We start from the raw sequence: 7,064 nt of genomic DNA, 5'->3' as shown, positions 1-7,064 counted from the left end.
CAATCTCGCGCCGCCGCGGTCCTGCCGAGCTTCGGCCAACACCGCACGAAACAGAGAGAGAGACAGATGGAAAAGAGGGCCGCGGAGGGGGAAGAGCCACCGATTGCCGTCGCCGTTGGGTCCTTGTTCCTCGCCGTCGAAGGAGCTGCTCCCAGCCATGGTGGTCGCCGATGTTCGCGCCGCTGTTGTCAGAGAAACCTGAGGAGAGAGAGACGACACGACGGGAGAGAGAGAGGGGGAAAGCCACTTGCGACGCCACTGGAACTTCCATTGCCGTCAAGTCGCCACGCCAAATGAGGGAGTGGTTGCCGTCACTGCAGAGGAGCCACGCGGCCACCGTCGCATCCTCGTGCACAAAGAGGGGGATGCGCGAAGGGGGACCTTTTTCCGCCGCTGTCGTGCTGTGAGCGCCGATTTGGTGGTTGCCGTCACTGCTGCCTGGGTTCCTATGGTCCAAGCCGCCATTGATGGAGCTCGCATCGCCGTCAGCCATGGCCGCTGCACTTCTGGCCACTGGAAAAACTTTGTTGCCGTCGTCGGAAAACTCTGCGGGTAATGGTTTAAATTTGTAGTTTCGGTCATTTTGGATTTTGAGAAGGTTTTGATGCTGCGCAGTTTTTATAGTTGATCCACCGGAGTTTCTGGCCGCCGCCAGAGCTGTTGCGGGGCCGGCTCGAAATTGCAGCTGCTTCATTTTGTTAATTCGGTGAGTATATCTGTTTTCGAAGGCTTTGCGTTAGTGTTCTGTTCTATGCAATAAAGTATTTGTGATGTTAATGGTTTTAGGGGTTAGAATCCGGTTTGTTTATGCCGCTTGTAGCTGTTTCTGCTTTTGAGAGAGCAAGCAGACCCGAGGTTTTGATTGCCGGTAATTTCGGGTTGAGGCAAAAAGGACGCTGTGAGGCGTTGGGCTGTGGTTTTGCGTTTTGAGGTAGGCCCGCTTTCCGAAAAACTATATTTTGTATATTAGAATTATTACATATGGATACTGATGTGAGAAAATGTGTGTTTGGTGAATGTATTGGCCTTATGTATGGTTTGACTTGTCTCGATTGATTATGAACGTTTGTCGGTTAGTTTGTTGTTTGGTTTTGTGAAACGGAATGATTTCAAGTTGATTCTTTTAAAGATTTGAGATCGTGTTTAATCCGTTGAGAATTGATTTGGATTGAGTTGATTTTCTTGATAATGTGAAATATCGAATTCTCTTTTGGATTTAGCCTGATTTACTTTAATTGACTTGGTTTTGATAAATGATTTGTTGCTAAATCGTTTCTTTAAACCTTTGAAAATGAGTTAAATCGGTTGATATTGATTTGATTTTGAAACGGTTTCCTTGAGTATGAAAATGGGATGATTGTTGGATTTAGCTTGCTTTTGAATTGATTTCTGGTTTTGAGCTATTGAAAAGGATTGTGGAACGGTTTAGTTGGGACCCGAACCGGGTGGCAAAGTCCAAGTTTTAGGGGAGATGCTGCCAAAATTTTTATAAAATCCGAGTCTTTATTTGAAATGTTATCTGGGAAAATTATGAGTTTAATGCCGTTCCAATTTACTTGGAGGATTGTGAATTCAGGGCTTCTTTTATTATTTTTACTTAGAACAATTATGAACAAGCGATGAAGCTACGCTTTGGAAGAATTATTGAAAAGAGAATTATGATTCTCCTTATTTTCCAAGATAAAAATAGTATGCCCTTGGGTGTAAGTCATTCGAAAGAGAATTTTGCTTGAGGCTATTTTAAAAGGTAAAACGGGTTTATGTTTTTCTCTATTAAACATAAAGATTGCCCCTTGGAAGAGTTTTCGTGACTTTAAAAGAATTTGTATTTCGATTGATGAACCTTATTATTTTGACGTTGTAAATAAGCTTCAGAGTATCTTTTGAACTCTAGTTTAACACAAGAAAAATGATACTCTTGGTAGTTTGAAACGCTTCAGATTTAATCGTGGAATTGAAGCCGGTTTTGTTTAAGTAAAGGAAATAGCTTTGAAAGGAGTAATTGATTACATGACTCGGTTTGGCTTAGATCCTATTTTGTTACTCAAATCCGAGAGGATTTAATGATTTTAAATGAATTTGACAAAATGAGTTATGTTACTCTCCCCTAAAGACTTGAGACTCTGCCGAGGAACTTTTGATACGAAATTCCATCGTTGGATGGACGATTTTGAGTGTTTCAAAATGAATCTTCAACTTTTCATGGTTTTCGAAGTTTTGAAAAGAGAATGCCGATTTTGGAAGTTTTGGAAAGAGAATGTCGAGAGTGGATTTGTTTTAAAAAAGGGAACTCACTTTGAGTAAATATGGCTTATGAGCCTAAGATGATTTGAGAAATAAAATCTTTAAAGCCAATACTGAAAAGAGTTGAAATTTGATTTCAAAGTGAAATGAATTGAGAAAAAGTGATTTATGGCTTAATGCTGATTTTATGATTTTGATGATATTAAATGGTGGAAGTGCTATTTAGTTATGAGCCGGAATGGCTGTGTATGCTATTGAATTATGACTGATTGTCGAATGAGTTATGAGCCATATGGCTGTGTATGCTATTGAATTATGGCTGGTTAATTTTTTTTTGGGAAAAACGAAAACATAGAAAAATTTTGAAAGATTTTTGAAAACTTTTTGAAAAGAAAATTACCGAATCTGAGCAACAAGATGAACCGTCAGTTGTTCATACTCGAACAATCCCCGGCAACGGCGCCAAAAACTTGGTGGACGAAATTGTGATCATCAACAATGGCTCCAATAATTTGGTAGCTCTCACACGTGAATTACACTTAGTCACAACTCCGCACAACTAACCAGCAAGTGTACTAGGTCGTCCAAGTAATACCTTACGTGAGTAAGGGTCGATCCCACAGAGATTGTTGGTATGAAGCAATCTATGGTCATCTTGTAGATCTCAATCAGGCTGATTCAAATGTGATCGGATTAGATAATTAAAAGATAAATAAAATAAACAGGAAATAAAGATAAAGTTACTCATGTAATCCAATGGTGGGAATTTCAGATAGGTGCATGGAGGTGCTGTGTTCCTTCCGAATCTCTACTTTCTTATTACATTCATCCAATCCTTCTTACTCCTTTCCATGCCAAGCTGTATGTAGGGCATCACCGTTGTCAATGGCTACATCACATCCTCTAAGTGAAAAAGGTCCAAATGCTCTGTCACAGCGCGGCTAATCATCTGTCGGTTCTCAATCAGGTTGGAATAGAATCCAGTGATTCTTTTGCATCTGTCACTAACGCCCATCCTTCAGGAGTTTGAAACTCGTCACAGTCATTCAATCCCGGAATCCTACTCGGAATACCACAGACAAGGTTAGACTTTCCGGATTCCCATGAATGCCGCCATCAATTCTAGCTTATACCATGAAGATTCTGATTAAGGAATCCAAGAGATATGCGCCCGGTCTAAGGTAGAATGGAAGTGGTTGTCAATCACGCGCGTTCATAGGTGAGAATGATGATGAGTGTCACGGATCATCACATTCATCAAGTTGAAGTGCAACAAATATCTTAGAATAGGAATAAATTGAATTGGATAGAAAATAATAGTAATTGCATTAAAACTTGAGGTACAGCAGAGCTCCACACCCTTAATCTATGGTGTGTAGAAACTCCACCGTTGAAAATACATAAGTGAAAGGTCCAGGCATGGCCGAATGGCCAGCCCCCCAAAACGTGATCAATAGTCTCTTAAGATGAATAATAAAATAAAACTGAGACCAAAGATGTAACATGGTCAAAAGGATGACTAATACACTAGTAAAAAGTCTTATTTATACTAAACTTGCTACTAGGGTTTACAGGAGTAAGTAATTGATGCATAAATCTACTTCCGGGGCCCACTTGGTGTGTGCTTGGGCTGAGCTTGATCTATCCACGAGCTGAGGCTTCTCTTGGAGTTGAACGCCAAGTTGTAACGTGTTTTGGGTGTTCAACTCTGGTTCGTGACGTGTTTCTGGCGTTTGACTCCAGAATGCAGCATGGAACTGGCGTTGAGCGCCAGTTTACGTCGTCTAATCACGAATAAAGTATGGACTATTATATATTGGTGGAAAGCTCTGGATGTCTAATTTCCAACTCTTTTAAGAGCGCGCCATTTGGATTTCTGTAGCTCCAGAAAATCGTTTCGAGTGCAGGGAGGTCAGATTCCAACAGCATCAGCAGTCCTTTGTCAGCCTCCTATCAGAGTTTTGCTCAGGTCCCTCAATTTCAGCTAGAAAATACCTGAAATCACAGAAAAATACACAAACTCATAGTAAAGTCCAGAAATGTGAATTTAGCATAAAAACTAATGAAAACATCCTTAAAAGTAACTAGATCATACTAAAAACTACCTAAAAATAATGCCAAAAGCGTATAAATTATCCGCTCATCACAACACCAAACTGAAATTGTTGCTTGTCCCCAAGCAACTGAAAATCAATTAGGATAAAAAGAAGAGAATATACTATAAATCCCAAAATATCAATCCACAGACACATGACTGGGTGAACCTTTTCAGATTGTGACTCAGCTTTGCTAGAGTCCCCAGTTAGAGGTGTCCAGAGCTCTTAAGCACACTCTTTTTGCTTTGGATCACGACTTTAACAACTCAGTCTCAAGCTTTTCACTTAGGCCTTCATGACACAAGCACATGGTCAGGGACAACTTGATTTAGCCGCTTAGGCCTGGATTTTATTTCCTTGGGCCCTCCTATCCATTGATGCTCAAAGCCTTGGATCCTTTTTACCCTTGCCTTTTGATTTTAAGGGCTATTGGCTTTTTCTGCTTGCTTTTTCTTTTTCTTTCTATTTTTTTCACCAAATTTTTTTTCGCAAGCTTTTGCTTTTTCACTGCTTTTTCTTGCTTCAAGAATCAATTTCATGATTTTTCAGATTGTCAATAACATTTTTCTTTGTTCACCATTCTTTCAAGAGCCAACAATTTTAACATTCATAAACAACAAGATCAAAAATATGCAATGTTCAATCATTCATTCAGAAAACAAAAAGTATTGTCACCACATCAATATAATTAAACTAAATTCAAGGATAAATTCGAAAATCATGTACTTCTTGTTTTTTTGAATTGGAAACATTTTTCTTTTAAGAGAGGTGAAGGATTCATGGAATTTATTTATAACTTTAAGACATAGTTACTAAACACTAATGATCATGAAGTAGAGACACAAATATAGATGACATAATAAGCATAAAAATTGAAAAACAGAGAATTAAGAACAAGGAAGTTAAGAAATTAGTCCACCTTAGTGAGGGTGGCGCCTTTTTGAAGGATTAATGGTGCTTTTTGGGCTCCTTTATGTCTCTTCCTTGCCTCTGTTGCTTGATCCCTAGTGATTTTGGTGCTCTTATCCATATTTGCTCCCAATAGTTGTGTGGAGGACAATTTATCCCCTGAGGTATCTCAGGGATCTCTTGATTTGCAGTCAAATGTTCTACCACTGAGCTATAAACCCTTTAGATGAGTCTTTCCATCTCCCATGACTCAGAGGTGGATGCTTTTGTCTTCCCTTTTCTCTCTTTTTTTTGAGGTTTCTCTGGCCTTAGGTGCCGTCAATGGTTATGGAAAAGCAAAAAAGCTATGCTTTTACCACACCAAACTTAGAAAATTGCTCGCCCTCAAGCAAGAGAAGAAAGAAAAGATGAAGAATAAGAAGAAGATATGGAGGAGATGGAGGGATGTGTGTATTCGGCTATATGGGTGGGATTGGGTGGGGATGTATGGGGAAGAGTGGATAGATGTGAGTGGTGAGTGGAAAACAAAAGGGATGACCGTGAATGAAGAGGGAGAGGGTGAGGTAGGTGGGGATCCTGTGGAGTCCACAGATCCTGAAGTGTCAAGGATTTACATCCCTGCACCAATTAGGCATGTAGAATGCCTTTGCATGCAATTCTAGCGTTTAAACACCGAAGTGATGCTCATTCTGGGCGTTCAACGCCCATGTGCAGCATGTTTCTGGTGTTAAACGCCAGGTCCATGCTTGTTTGTGGTGTTCAGCGCTAGATCCATACTCTGTTTTGGCATTGAACGCTAGCCAGATGCTCCTTACTGGCGTTTAAATGCCAGTAAGTCCTTCCTCCAGGGTGTGATTTTTCTTCTGCTGTTTTTGATTATGTTTTTAATTTTAGTATTTTTTTCGTGACTCTACATGATCATGAACCTAATAAAACATAAAAGAACAATGAAAATAAAATAAAATTAGATAAATAAAAATTGGGTTGCCTCCCAATAAGCACTTTTTTAATGTCAATAGCTTGACAGTGAGCTCTCATGGAGCTTCACAGATGTTCAGAGCATTGTTGGGACCTCCCAACACCAAACTTAGAGTTTGAATGTGGGGTTCAATACCAAACTTAGAGTTTGGTTGTGGCCTCCCAACACCAAACTTAGAGTTTGACTGTGGGGGCTCTGTTTGACTCTGCATTGAGAGAAGCTGTTCATGCTTCCTCTCATTACCAAATAACTTGGCATTTAGCTTCATGATGGCTCCTAGATATTGAGCAAATTGCTCTCCAGTTACATCTCCATCTTCTTTAAAGGAAGAATAGTCTTCAGAGCTCATGAATGGCAGAAGGAGATTTAATGGAATCTCTATTGTCTCTATATGAGCCTCAGATTCTTTTGGATCCTCAATAGGGAACTCCTTCTTGCTTGAGGGACGTCCCATGAGGTCTTCCTCATTGGGATTCATGTCCTCTCCTTCCTCTTTAGGTTCGGCCATATTGATTATATCAATGGCCTTGCACTCTCTTTTTTGGATTTTCTTCAGTATTGCTTGGGAGAGTACTAGGAGGGGTTTCAGTGATTTTCTTACTCAGCTGGCCTACTTGTGCCTCCAGATTTCTGATGGAGGACCTTGTTTCATTCATGAAACTTAAAGTGGCCTTAGACAGATCAGAGACTAAATTTGCTAAGTTAGAGGTATTCTATTCATAATTCTCTGTCTGTTGCTGAGAAGATGATGGATAAGGCTTGATATTGTTGAGCCTGTTTCTTCCACCATTATTAAAGCCTTGTTGAGGCTTTTGTTGATCCTTCCATGAGAAATT

Source organism: Arachis duranensis, chromosome 4 (genome assembly GCF_000817695.3).
Source record: "Arachis duranensis cultivar V14167 chromosome 4, aradu.V14167.gnm2.J7QH, whole genome shotgun sequence".
Taxonomy (NCBI): domain Eukaryota; kingdom Viridiplantae; phylum Streptophyta; class Magnoliopsida; order Fabales; family Fabaceae; genus Arachis; species Arachis duranensis.
Note: the sequence above shows the minus strand (reverse complement) of the source record.